Source organism: Oncorhynchus masou, chromosome 10, assembly GCF_036934945.1.
Source record: "Oncorhynchus masou masou isolate Uvic2021 chromosome 10, UVic_Omas_1.1, whole genome shotgun sequence".
Classification (NCBI taxonomy): Eukaryota; Metazoa; Chordata; class Actinopteri; order Salmoniformes; family Salmonidae; genus Oncorhynchus; species Oncorhynchus masou.
In genome coordinates, this window is record NC_088221.1 from 48,311,733 (window position 1) to 48,325,065 (window position 13,333).

The following is a 13,333-nucleotide window of genomic DNA, read 5'->3' on the forward strand; positions in this document are numbered from 1 at the left end:
CTCCAGTACTTTTATGAAATGATAGAATGTTGCCCCTGGGTAAATGTCTACCTGGATGTTGGGGTTATTGAATGGTGGGATCCGGTTGAGGTTTGAGTCTCCTATGATGAGTGTTGGTGTGTGTCCCTCAATGTTCCAATCTGCCACCTTGTAGTTCGGCCTAGCCTTGTGATAGAAGGGTTTTTGGGGAGGGTGTGTGGGTTTAGGCAGTGGTTGGGGTTGAAGATGGGGCTATGGTGGGGATGATGGTGGTTATTTTGAGGCGCCAGTTGTACAGGGACCCTGGACAAGCAGAGGCACAGCTATATTCGTTTTTTGTGGGGGTTCGGATTTGGGAGCTTTGGGGTGTTGCCCATTGTCTTGCCCTTTCATCATCGTCATATGCCCCTTGAGTTGCCCTGTGTCACGCCTTGGTCTTAGTATTTTGTGTTTTAGTTTATTAGTTAGTCAGACCAGGGTGTGACATGGGTTTATTATGTATTGTATTTTCGTATCGGGGTTTGTAGTATTTGGGATTGTAGTTGATTAGGGGTGTGTGTGTTTAATAGGTTTGGCTGCCTGAGGCGGTTCTCAATCAGAGTCAGGTGATTCTTGTTGTCTCTGATTGGGAACCGTATTTAGGTAGCCTGGTTTTCGCTTTGTATTTCGTGGGTGATTGTTCCTGTCTCTGTGTTAGTTTCACCAGTCAGGCTGTAATAGGTTTCACGTTCCGTTTGTTGTTTTGTATTTATTTGTTATTTCATGTATAGTTCGTTTTGTTTGTTTCACTATTAAACATGAGTAACTTACACGCTGCATTTCGGTCCGACTCTCTTTCGACAAAAGAAGAACGCCGTTACACCCTGTCCTTGTCTGTACCCCTTGCCTGGCGCCTACTGTGGGTGAAAGAGGAGCAGATGTAATTATGTCCCTTAGTAATATTGATACATTACTCTGTGCTCCTTTGCAGTTAGTGTTTTGTTTAATGGGTATAGCTGTAAGTGTACAAGTTTCTGTTTGACTGTTGACTGTGTGGTGAACCTGGGCTATGATAGGGGTGACTGCTTTAGGAGTAGGGGGGCCCACTGGACTTTTCCATTTCTCCTTTCCAGTTGTAGGGGTTGCTATTTTTGCCTCTCCTTTTTGATTGGAAAGGGAAGAATCAGTGAGAGTCGATGTTGAGGGTAGGGAGTGAAAATGTGTTTTGGAAAGAGTCTGTATGTGAAGGTTATAGGTTTCACTCAGGGTCGGTTGTTTTCCCAGTCATAGTGTCCGTTGGTATGATGGTTGTCTTTTTGGCAGGGGCGAGGTTTTGATAGAGGTGAAAATTCCTCTGCTAGGGAGAGAAGTATCGTTGGTCTGGAAATTTGTAGTGGGGGTGTTCTACTGCTGGAAGTGTATGTGGTTGGTCTCCTATTGTGTTGGTCTGTATAGTTGTTTGTTGGGGAGAGGAAGTTGAAGGGTTAGGGTTAGGTTGTTTGGTGGAGCAAACAAAGTGACACGGAGGAAGGCAGGAGAGAGAAGCATGAGCAGCAGACCAAGACGCGACTGTGGGCTTTGTTCAAAGCGGAATATCGTGCGGCTAGACGGACATTTCAAGTCTGTACATGCACTTAAGTCCCGTACTATGGAATGGACAAATGCTATGCAATCTATCTAATTTCGACTGAGAGACAGCAGCCCGAATTAGGGCAGTATATGCAGCCTGACAACGGTGTTGTACCGCGGCCGGAGAACCCTGTGATTTTGCAGTGTTTTGAAAGTGAGTTGGAGCAGTCAGCCGTGGTGGATCAGCAGCTGGGGACGAGAGTGATCAGGCGGCGGGTACGTCGGCGGCGGTGCAGCCAACCAGTCAGGTCGGTAGTGAACCGGGGAGCAAAGCTACGTCGTGGCGACTTCCACGGAGAGCGAGAATGATGAAGACGGCGGCGTGCCGTCCAGAATTGAGGTTTGGAGTAATGCAATGTTGACTCAATATGAACACTATATTACGGGTAGAAACCCTTCAGTTAAACGAATTGACAGTAGTCGCACCAGTATATCCCGAGTACGGGAATTCCTCCGCATTATGTCAGAGGGCAAGGCCGATGAAGGACTGTGTTTTCTGGATAACTACAGACGTGTGTCTGAGTGGTATGGCCAATGTGACGACAGTGGTTTGGCACCATCCACGTTAAAAATGTACCGAGCCGATGTTCGAGGTTTCCTGAATTATTTTATTCAGTTCCGGCCAAATGGTATGCAAGCTAAGGTCAGTGGAATTCGAAAGATGTTACTCTGCTTGGCGAAGATGGAGAGCCAGGCAACGCACAGGGCAAAATTTCGCAAACGCTGCAGGGACGAGGTGCTCAGCGCTGCGGAGTTAAAACGCTTGGTTGAGCTAAGTAATCAAGCAATTATTTCAGTTCTCAGTAGGCTGGATGTCCGAGTCACCTGCTCTGACAGGCGTAGGTTTGCAGCTCTCATGTCCAGCCGGTTGGCCATATTTAATGGCACTCGACGATCCCCAGACACCATGTTTAGTGAGAGTGATTTCACTGAAGTAACCCCGGAAGGTGGGGGTTATCAGATGTGCGTTGCGAGCCACAAAACAAACTATAGCTTCGGGGAGTGCAGAATTGTTCTATGTCAGGAGAAATACACTTGGCTTAAACGATTCCATCAAATCAGGCCTCATCTGAGTGGAATGACCTCAGACACAGAACTCTTCTTTTTCACATCCTGCGGTCAACCGCACGGTAATCTGTGTGAGTATGTGGGGCAAATATTTGCAGAGTTTGGCATTGGAAGTAAAGTGACCTTCGGTACAATTCGATGCAGTGTTGCCCCATTGAACTTTAACCAAGGCTCGGTTACAGACCGGGGAACTGTGGCTGACCATATGTGTCACTCTCTGGAAACGCAGGCACGGCACTAACGGTACCATAATTTGCCCAAAAATGCCAGCCGGGCCCGGACACTGATTGAGGGACAAATCAATCCATGATTAACTGATTAAATGAAGTATATTTGTTTGAAATTCACCCTCTGTCATTATGCATTAAAATGATTAAAAATGTGTTTCATTTTGGGTTACCAGGTGCCTATTTTCAGTCACCAGTTGCAAATAAAACACGAAAAGTTTGTACTTTTGAAACCTCCATAAATGTACCTTTGGCGCCCTCCAGTGAATTTCCCCCAGTAGTACGGTATTCCCATAGGGGGCATGAATATTAGGAGTGCCGGTAAATTAATTTAGAACCATATTTTTCATTTTGGGTTAACAGGTGCCTATTTTCAATCACCAGGTGCACAGAGGTATAGCCTAATCCGCATCCACAAAGATATGTTATACCAGGCCACCATTGATAGAGGGCCGTAGTAGGGTACTCCCATAGCGGGCATTAATATTAGAATGCCCGGTAAATGCATTTAGAACCGTATTTTAACTTTTGGGTTACCAGGTGCATATACTGTATGCCAATACTAATCCGCATTCACAAAATTATTTTAAACCGTCCATAAAGCACTCAGGACGGCCCCCATTGATAGAGGGCCGTAGTTGGGTACTCCCATAGCGGGCATGGATATCTGGAACACCGGTAAATGCATATAGAACCGTGTTTCATTTTGGGTTACCAGCTGCCGATTTTCAATCACCAGATGCATGGCTGTGACAATTTGGGACTCTGTAATTTTTTTCGACCAATTTCTGTAATTTTCAAAAAATGATTAAAAATACTACCCGAAGGGCTAGAGGTCCCAAATTTCCGGCCCATACCTCTCTCGCGATGGGCAACAATTACACCAGGTAAAAAAGTTAGCATCCACAGGGACCTATGCGCCCTATAACATGCACTTTTTTTCCCAAAACTTAAAACACGATTTCCTATTAAAATGTTTTATACAAAAACGGTTTTAACTTAATGGAAATGCTCGTCTATGTGTGCCCTTTCGTGCAAAAAAACCCCATCCAGATTGGAGGTGTACTTGTTGATTTATTCATGTTTTGGCTCTACCTGAATTTGACCCCCAATGGCGGGGCACACATAAGCCCTGTGAGGTTCCGGGCTTATGTCGATAAATTGGCCTGCCCGTTAATGACACACTCAGTGGCAGGTCGATGAGACAGGTACCGGCGCGAAATCAGAAACCTGGTTTTTGACAACAAGACTTCCATGTCCTAGAGAGACGGGGGTGGTACCAAACTGCTCAGCCCAGATAGAAAATTAGTAATGGACACTTTTGAGGGATGTGAGCCCCTCGGAACCATGGTACTTTGGACCTTTTCTGCCGGAGACCGATTTGGGGGTTTGACCAGCCCCTTCGGCGCCCGATTTGTCCTAACTTTTGATCCATGTTTCCCAGCTTGGTGGTGGGAGGATATTGAGCTCTGTCCTGGGCAGGTGCTCTATCTCAGCTATTACCTTGTGGGTTTGGTTCATCAATGACCATGGTTCTGGTCCAATGAAGGTGCCTGTCCCTTCGGTGACCGAGTGGTGGTTGTTTAGCCCCAGTGAGGGCTAGCTCTCCAGTCCAGTCCCACTCTTGGTTCACGTTGTGTCTCCATGGTTCCCCTCTGTTGTCCAGCCAGTGTAATTTCCTCTGACCGATTTTCATCCGTTTTCCACTTGGGAGGGCCTCTATCGGCCAGCCTTTGGCTGGTGTTCTGATGGATTGTTCCTCCACGTGGATTGGACTCTATCGGGGGAGCCCATTTCGGAGACGATTGACCCCCTATTTCGATATATTCCAGCCACGCACCGTTCGTGCGAGATCCAGCCGAACTGTCTGACCCAGTGGCCCTTCTTGGTGTTCCGGCGCAGGGAGTGACACACCCAGGCTGCAAAGCATGTGGTGATGGTCATCCCGTAACGCATCGGCGCCAGAGACACATATTCTCAAACCCTGTCTTTAAAGTGGACCTACCCGGATGACCCAAGCGGTCTGACCGAGGTTGTGGTTCTGTTTTTGCCCAGTTGATGGCGTTCCAAATGTACCCTCCAGCTAGACAAGAGACCTCTCGAGCGGCGCCCAGGCACCTTTAGCCTCGGTCATGGGCAGTTCTGGACCTCCCGCTGGGCGCGCACGGTGGATTGCACCAGGGCCTCCTCCCCTGACAGGATAGGACCGGTCCCTGGCTGTTCTTTGCTTAGTGCCACCAGGTACAACCTCTATGTTGTGAGTGGCTACCTGGTTGATCCTGCCAGTTGTATATGCTTGTCTAAAATATGAAGTCTAAGTGCACACGGCCGGTACAGCGAAAGGCTCATTAAATCAGTTCTGGTTCCTTTGGTCACTCCAACGTTACTTGGATAACTGTGGCAATTCTAGAGCTAATACATGCCAACGAGTGCTGACCTCCGGGGATGCGTGCATTTATCAGACCCAAAATCCATGCGGGCCAATCTCGGTTGCCCCGGCCGCTTTGGTAACTCTAGATAACTTGGAGCCGATCGTGCGGCCTTTGTGGTGGAGACGTCTCATTTGAATGTTCGCCCTATCAACTTTCGATGGTACTTTCTGTGCCTACCATGGTTACCACAGGTAACGGGGAATCAGGGATCAATTCCGGAGACGGAGCCTGATAAATGGCTACCACATCCAAGGAAGGCAGCAGGCGCGCAAATTACCCACTCCAGACTCGGTGAGGTAGTGACGAAAAATAAGTACACTTTAAATCCTTTACGAGGATCCATTGGAGGCCAAGTATGGTGCCAGCAGCAGCGGTAATTTCAGCTCCAATAGCGTATCTTAAAGCTCGTATTGGGATCGAGCTCCCAATCTCCTTTGGGACGGAAGGCGTCTTCCTCCACCTTCACCCTTCAATACAAATGGGTTACCAGGTATACAGAAAAGGGCCAGGGGCCAGGGGCCATGGCCAGGAGCCAGAGTCCAGAGGCCCAGAGAGAGAGTGGGCAAGCGGACTAAGAAAGGTGGGTGCCCGGCTGGAAAGTACCACCAGCACCTGGTAACCCAGAGTCCAGAGTCCAGAAGCCCAGAGAGAGTGGGCAAATGGACTAAAAAGGTGAGTGCCCAGCGGAAAAGTACCACCGGCACCTGGTAACCCATCAGTGCCCCCTCAGGCACTGATGAAAGCGGCAGGGTGACCATGTGCACGACATCCGGTTTGTGTCACCAGATGTACGCAGTTCGTAACAGCGCAGCTATATAATTTATAGTCCGAGGAAGGGTGCTTAAGTGTGGGTGCCCTGGTTCACCTGGTGTGCGAGGTTGTGGAGGTGGGGGGTGTCCCCTGCTGGAATCATCCCCGGAAATAGAAGGGTGTTACGGATGGGGGAGGTCCTATCGGCCTTTATGTGTCCTCTCATGCCCGGAGAGAGAGGCCTGTTCCAGGATGGGGAGTTAAGGCCTTTAGGCCTGTATGTGTCCTCTCATGCCCAGAGAGAGGCCTGTAACCCGGATAGGGAGTTAAGGCCTTTAAGCCTGTATGCCTCGTCTCATGCCCGGAGAGAGGCCTGTAACCCGGATAGGGAGTTAAGGCCTTTAGGCCTGTATGTGTCCTCTCATGCCCAGAGAGAGGCCTGTAACCCGGATAGAGTTAAGGCCTTTAGGCCTGTATGTGTCCTCTCATGCCCAGAGAGAGGCCTGTAACCCGGATAGGGAGTTAAGGCCTTTAAGCCTGTATGCCTCGTCTCATGCCCGGAGAGAGGCCTGTAACCCGGATAGGGATTTAAGGCCTTTAGGCCTGTATGTGTCCTCTCATGCCCAGAGAGAGGCCTGTAAACCGGATAGGGAGTTAAGGCCTTTAGGCCTGTATGTGTCCTCTCATGCCCAGAGAGAGGCCTGTAACCCGGATAGGGAGTTAAGGCCTTTAGGCCTGTATGTGTCCTCTCATGCCCAGAGAGAGGCCTGTAACCCGGATAGGGAGTTAAGGCCTTTAGGCCTGTATGTGTCCTCTCATGCCCAGAGAGAGGCCTGTAACCTGGATAGGGAGTTAAGGCCTTTAGGCCTGTATGTGTCCTCTCTGACCATGTAACCTGGATAGGGAGTTAAGGCCTTTAGGCCTGTATGTGTCCTCTCATGACCAGAGAGAGGCCTGTAACCTGGATAGGAGTTAAGGCCTTTTAGGCCTGTATGTGTCCTCTCATGCCCAGAGACAGAGACCTGTAACCCGGGTAGTGTGTGTGGGCCAATAGGCTTGTGTGTGTAAAGTCATGCCCAGATAGAGGCCTGTTCCTGGATATTGAGTGATGACCTTTAGGCCTGTATGTGTCCTCTCAAGCCCTATATGCATATATGGAGGTACCAGGCCAGGGCAGGGCAGGGCAGTGGCTTTATGGCCTATGGGCCTATGGGCCTTTTTTGGGTTAGCAGGCCCTGTGAAAAAAAATTGATTACCCCAGGTGGGTCTCGAACACTGACCAGCCGATTGTAAGGCACGTGCTCTACCCATTGACGAACAAAGAGGCAACGAGGAGAGGTTTATGAGAGGTTTATGAGGTTAATGGTCAAATTCTCCTTCCCCGTCCAATTAGTCCCATATTGGCCCACAGTTGGGCCCTTGTTTTTGGGGTTAGGGGTAAGGTTAGGGGTAGGGTCAGGGTTAGGGGTAGGGGTAGGGGTAGGGGTAAGGGTTAGGGGTAAGGGTTAGGGTTAGGGTTAGGGGTTAGGGTTAGGGGTAGGGGTAAGGTTAGGGTTAGGGTTAGGGGTAAGGGTAAGGGTAATGGTAGGGGTAGGGTTAGGGATAGGGGTAAGGGTAGGGTTAGCAGTGGGGTTAGGGTTATGGTTAGGGTAAGGGTAGGGGTAGGGGTATGGTTAGGGGTAGGGTTAGGGTTAGGGGTAGGGGTAGCGTTAGGGGTAGGGGTAGGGTTAGGGGTAAGGGGTAAGGGGTAGGGGTAAGGGCTAGGGGTAAGGGGTAGGGGTAGGGATAGGGATAGGGGTAAGGGTTAGGGGTAAGGGTAGGGGTAGGGTTAGGGGTAGGGTTACTGTTAGGGGTAAGGGTTAGGGGTAAGGGTAGGGGTAGGGTTAGGGGTAGGGTTACTGTTAGGGGTAGGGTTAGGGGTAAGGGTTAGGGGTTGGGATAGGGGTAAGGGTAAGGGTTAGCGGTAGGGGTAAGGGGAGGGGTAGGGTTGGGGTTAGGGGTAGGGGTAGGGTGTGGGATAAGGTTAGGGATAGGGATAAGGGTTAGGGTTAGGGTTGGGGTTAGGGGTAGGATTAGGGGTAGGGGGAAAGGTTAGGGATAGGGGTAAGGTTTAGGGGTAAGGGTTAGGGTTAGGATAGGTGTTAGGGTTAGGGATAGGGGTAGGGGGTAAGGGTTAGGGGTAGTGTTAGCGGTAGGGGGTAAGGGTAAGGGTAAGAGTTTGGGGTAGGGTTAGCTATAAATGTACTAAAATAAATATAAATGTATATAAATGTACTAAAATAAAACTTCCGGTTCCGGTTGGAGCGAGCTGTCGCATCTACACTTCGGTCCGCAGGTAGTATAACTTTTCATTACATTTCGTTATAGTACAACGGTTTGATTTGTCTAATCTTAGCAATTTCTTCTTAGCTAGCTACATAGCCGTCTTTGTATCAACGATAATTGCATAATTATCGTATTTCGTCGTCCTAACGTATCTGCCCAGCAGCTAGCTAAGCAGCTAGCTAACATCCACTGTCCACCAGCACTGTAGAAACTATTACACTCAACTGAACGACTCGATTAGCGTAGTGTCAGCTAGCTACATAGTTGTCTTCGCTGTCTTCGTATCCAAGATAATTGTGCAGTTTAGAGTGTGTAGACTTAGAGTGATTATCTTAATTTACCGAGGTTAGCTAGCCAGCTATTTGTCGTCCTTAACGTAGGAAATGCTGCTAGCTAGCTAGCCAACAGCTAGCCAACCTCTACCGAATTGAACTCCAACTACCCGGTCAACATTCCGCGTCGCTCCACAGGTAGTATCACATTTTCATTTCACTTCATTACAGTACAACGGTTTGATTTGTTTGATCGTAGCTAGCCAGCTACATAGCCGTCTTTGTATCTAAGACAATTGTGTAGTCTAGAGCGATTTTCTAGGTTAGCTGGCCAGCTATTGTCGTTCTTTTAACGTAGCTAGCCAGCTAGCCCCGAATAGCAGCACTGTAGTAACTATTACAGTACAACGGTTTGTTTTGTTTGATCGTAGCTAGCTAGCTACATAGCCGTCTTTGTATCTAAGACAATTGTGTAGCCTAGAGCGATTTTCTAGGTTAGCTGGCCAGCTATTGTCGCTTTTTAACGTAGCTAGCCAGCTAGCCCCGAATAGCAGCACTGTAGTAACTATTACAGTACAACGGTTTGTTTTGTTTGATCGTAGCTAGCTAGCTACATAGCCGTCTTTGTATCTAAGACAATTGTGTAGCCTAGAGCGATTTCTAGGTTAGCTGGCCAGCTATTGTCGTTCTTTTAACGTAGCTAGCCAGCTAGCCCCGAATAGCAGCACTGTAGTAACTATTACAGTACAACGGTTTGTTTTGTTTGATCGTAGCTAGCTAGCTACATAGCCGTCTTTGTATCTAAGACAATTGTGTAGCCTAGAGCGATTTTCTAGGTTAGCTAGCCAGCTATTGTCGTTCTTTTAAGGTAACGTAACGCAATCAACCTGCTAGCTAGCCAGCTAGCCCCGAATAGCAGCACTGTAGAAACTATTACACTCGACGGAACGGCTTGATTAGTGTAGTGTCAACATCGCAGCCACTACCAGCTAGCCTACTCCAGCAGTACTGTATCATTTCAATCATTTTAGTCAATAAGACTCTTGCTACGTAAGCTTAACTTTCTGAACATTCGAGACGTGTAGTCCACTTGTCATTCCAATCTCCTTTGCATTAGCGTAGCCTCTTCTGTACCCTGTCAACTATGTGTCTATCTATCCCTGTTCTCTCCTCTCTGCACAGACCATACAAACGCTCCACACCGCGTGGCCGCGGCCACCCTAATCTGGTGGTCCCAGCGCGCACGACCCACGTGGAGTTCCTGGTCTCCGGTAGCCTCTGGAACTGCCGATCTGCGGCCAACAAGGCAGAGTTCATCTCAGCCTATGCCTCCCTCCAGTCCCTCGACTTCCTGGCACTGACGGAAACATGGATCACCACAGATAACACTGCTACTCCTACTGCTCTCTCTTCGTCCGCCCACGTGTTCTCGCACACCCCGAGAGCTTCTGGTCAGCGGGGTGGTGGCACCGGGATCCTCATCTCTCCCAAGTGGTCATTCTCTCTCTCTCCCCTTACCCATCTATCTATCACCTCCTTTGAATTCCATGCTGTCACAGTTACCAGCCCTTTCAAGCTTAACATCCTTATCATTTATCGCCCTCCAGGTTCCCTCGGAGAGTTCATCAATGAGCTTGATGCCTTGATAAGCTCCTTTCCTGAGGACGGCTCACCTCTCACAGTCCTGGGCGACTTTAACCTCCCCACGTCTACCTTTGACTCATTCCTCTCTGCCTCCTTCTTTCCACTCCTCTCCTCTTTTGACCTCACCCTCTCACCTTCCCCCCTACTCACAAGGCAGGCAATACGCCGACCTCATCTTTACTAGATGCTGTTCTTCCACTAACCTCATTGCAACTCCCCTCCAAGTCTCCGACCACTACCTCGTATCCTTTTCCCTCTCGCTCTCATCCAACACTTCCCACACTGCCCCTACTCGGATGGTATCGCGCCGTCCCAACCTTCGCTCTCTCTCCCCGCTACTCTCTCCTCTTCCATCCTATCATCTCTTCCCTCTGCTCATACCTTCTCCAACCTTTCTCCTGATTCTGCCTCCTCAACCCTCCTCTCTTCCCTTTCAGCATCCTTTGACTCTCTATGTCCCCTATCCTCCAGGCCGGCTCGGTCCTCCCCTCCCGCTCCGTGGCTCGATGACTCATTGCGAGCTCACAGAACAGAGCTCCGGGCAGCCGAGCGGAAATGGAGGAAAACTCGCCTCCTGCGGACCTGGCATCCTTTCACTCCCTCCTCTCTACATTTTCCTCCTCTGTCTCTGCTGCTAAAGCCACTTTCTACCACTCTAAATTCCAAGCATCTGCCTCTAACCCTAGGAAGCTCTTTGCCACCTTCTCCTCCCTCCTGAATCCTCCTCCCCCCCCCCCCTCCTCCCTCTCTGCAGATGACTTCGTCAACCATTTTGAAAAGAAGGTCGACGACATCCGATCCTCGTTTGCTAAGTCAAACGACACCGCTGGTTCTGCTCACACTGCCCTACCCTGTGCTCTGACCTCTTTCTCTCTCTCTCTCCAGATGAAATCTCGCTTCTTGTGACGGCCGGCCGCCCAACAACCTGCCCGCTTGACCCTATCCCCTCCTCTCTTCTCCAGACCATCTCCGGAGACCTTCTCCCTTACCTCACCTCGCTCATCAACTCATCCCTGACCGCTGGCTACGTCCCTTCCGTCCTCAAGAGAGCGAGAGTTGCACCCCTTCTGAAAAAACCTACACTCGATCCCTCCGATGTCAACAACTACAGACCAGTATCCCTTCTTTCTTTTCTCTCCAAAACTCTTGAACGTGCCGTCCTTGGCCAGCTCTCCCGCTATCTCTCTCAGAATGACCTTCTTGATCCAAATCAGTCAGGTTTCAAGACTAGTCATTCAACTGAGACTGCTCTTCTCTGTATCACGGAGGCGCTCCGCACTGCTAAAGCTAACTCTCTCTCCTCTGCTCTCATCCTTCTAGACCTATCGGCTGCCTTCGATACTGTGAACCATCAGATCCTCCTCTCCACCCTCTCCGAGTTGGGCATCTCCGGCGCGGCCCACGCTTGGATTGCGTCCTACCTGACAGGTCGCTCCTACCAGGTGGCGTGGCGAGAATCTGTCTCCCGCCACTCGCTCTCACCACTGGTGTCCCCCAGGGCTCTGTTCTAGGCCCTCTCCTATTCTCGCTATACACCAAGTCACTTGGCTCTGTCATAACCTCACATGGTCTCTCCTATCATTGCTATGCAGACGACACACAATTAATCTTCTCCTTTCCCCCTTCTGATGACCAGGTGGCGAATCGCATCTCTGCATGTCTGGCAGACATATCAGTGTGGATGACGGATCACCACCTCAAGCTGAACCTCGGCAAGACGGAGCTGCTCTTCCTCCCGGGGAAGGACTGCCCGTTCCATGATCTCGCCATCACGGTTGACAACTCCATTGTGTCCTCCTCCCAGAGCGCTAAGAACCTTGGCGTGATCCTGGACAACACCCTGTCATTCTCAACCAACATCATGGCGGTGGCCCGTTCCTGTAGGTTCATGCTCTACAACATCCGCAGAGTACGACCCTGCCTCACACAGGAAGCGGCGCAGGTCCTAATCCAGGCACTTGTCATCTCCCGTCTGGATTACTGCAACTCGCTGTTGGCTGGGCTCCCTGCCTGTGCCATTAAACCCCTACAACTCATCCAGAACGCCGCAGCCCGTCTGGTGTTCAACCTTCCCAAGTTCTCTCACGTCACCCCGCTCCTCCGCTCTCTCCACTGGCTTCCAGTTGAAGCTCGCATCCGCTACAAGACCATGGTGCTTGCCTACGGAGCTGTGAGGGGAACGGCACCGCAGTACCTCCAGGCTCTGATCAGGCCCTACACCCAAGCAAGGGCACTGCGTTCATCCACCTCTGGCCTGCTCGCCTCCCTACCATTGAGGAAGTACAGTTCCCGCTCAGCCCAGTCAAAACTGTTCGCTGCTCTGGCCCCCCAATGGTGGAACAAACTCCCTCACGACGCCAGGACAGCGGAGTCAATCACCACCTTCCGGAGACACCTGAAACCCCACCTCTTCAAGGAATACCTAGGATAGGATAAGTAATCCTTCTCACCCCCCCTTAATGATTTAGATGCACTATTGTAAAGTGGCTGTTCCACTGGATGTCAGAAGGTGAATTCACCAATTTGTAAGTCGCTCTGGATAAGAGCGTCTGCTAAATGACTTAAATGTAATGTAAATATAATAAAACTATTCTATAATAGCATACTGTAGCTGCCTCCTGTCCTGTATAGTAGCATATTGTAATTTAGCTGCTTTAGCTATTATCCTGTATAGTACTGTAGCTGCTTGGTGTGAAATCAGCATTATCCTGTAAAAGTACTGTATCTACTTGGTGTAATTCCAGCATTATCCTGTATAGTACTATAGCTGCTTGGTGTGATTCCAGCATGATCCTGTATAGTACTGTAGCTGCTTGTTGTGAAATCCAGCATTATCTCATATAGTACTATAGCTGCTTGGTGTGAAAATAAGCATTATCCTGTATAGTACTGTAGCTGCTTGTTGTGAAATCCAGCATTATCTCGTACAGTACTATAGCTGCTTGGTGTGAAAATAAGCATTATCCTGTATAGTACTGTATCTTCTTGGTGTGATTCCAGCATGATCCTGTATAGTACTGTAGCTGCT

At 49.6% G+C, this 13,333-nt stretch overlaps 1 pseudogene; it reads left to right on the forward strand.

Moving 5' to 3' along the window:
* The window catches only part of LOC135547713 (protein FAM124A-like), a 622,546-nt pseudogene that overhangs the window by 290,412 nt on the left and 318,801 nt on the right, over window positions 1–13,333 (forward strand).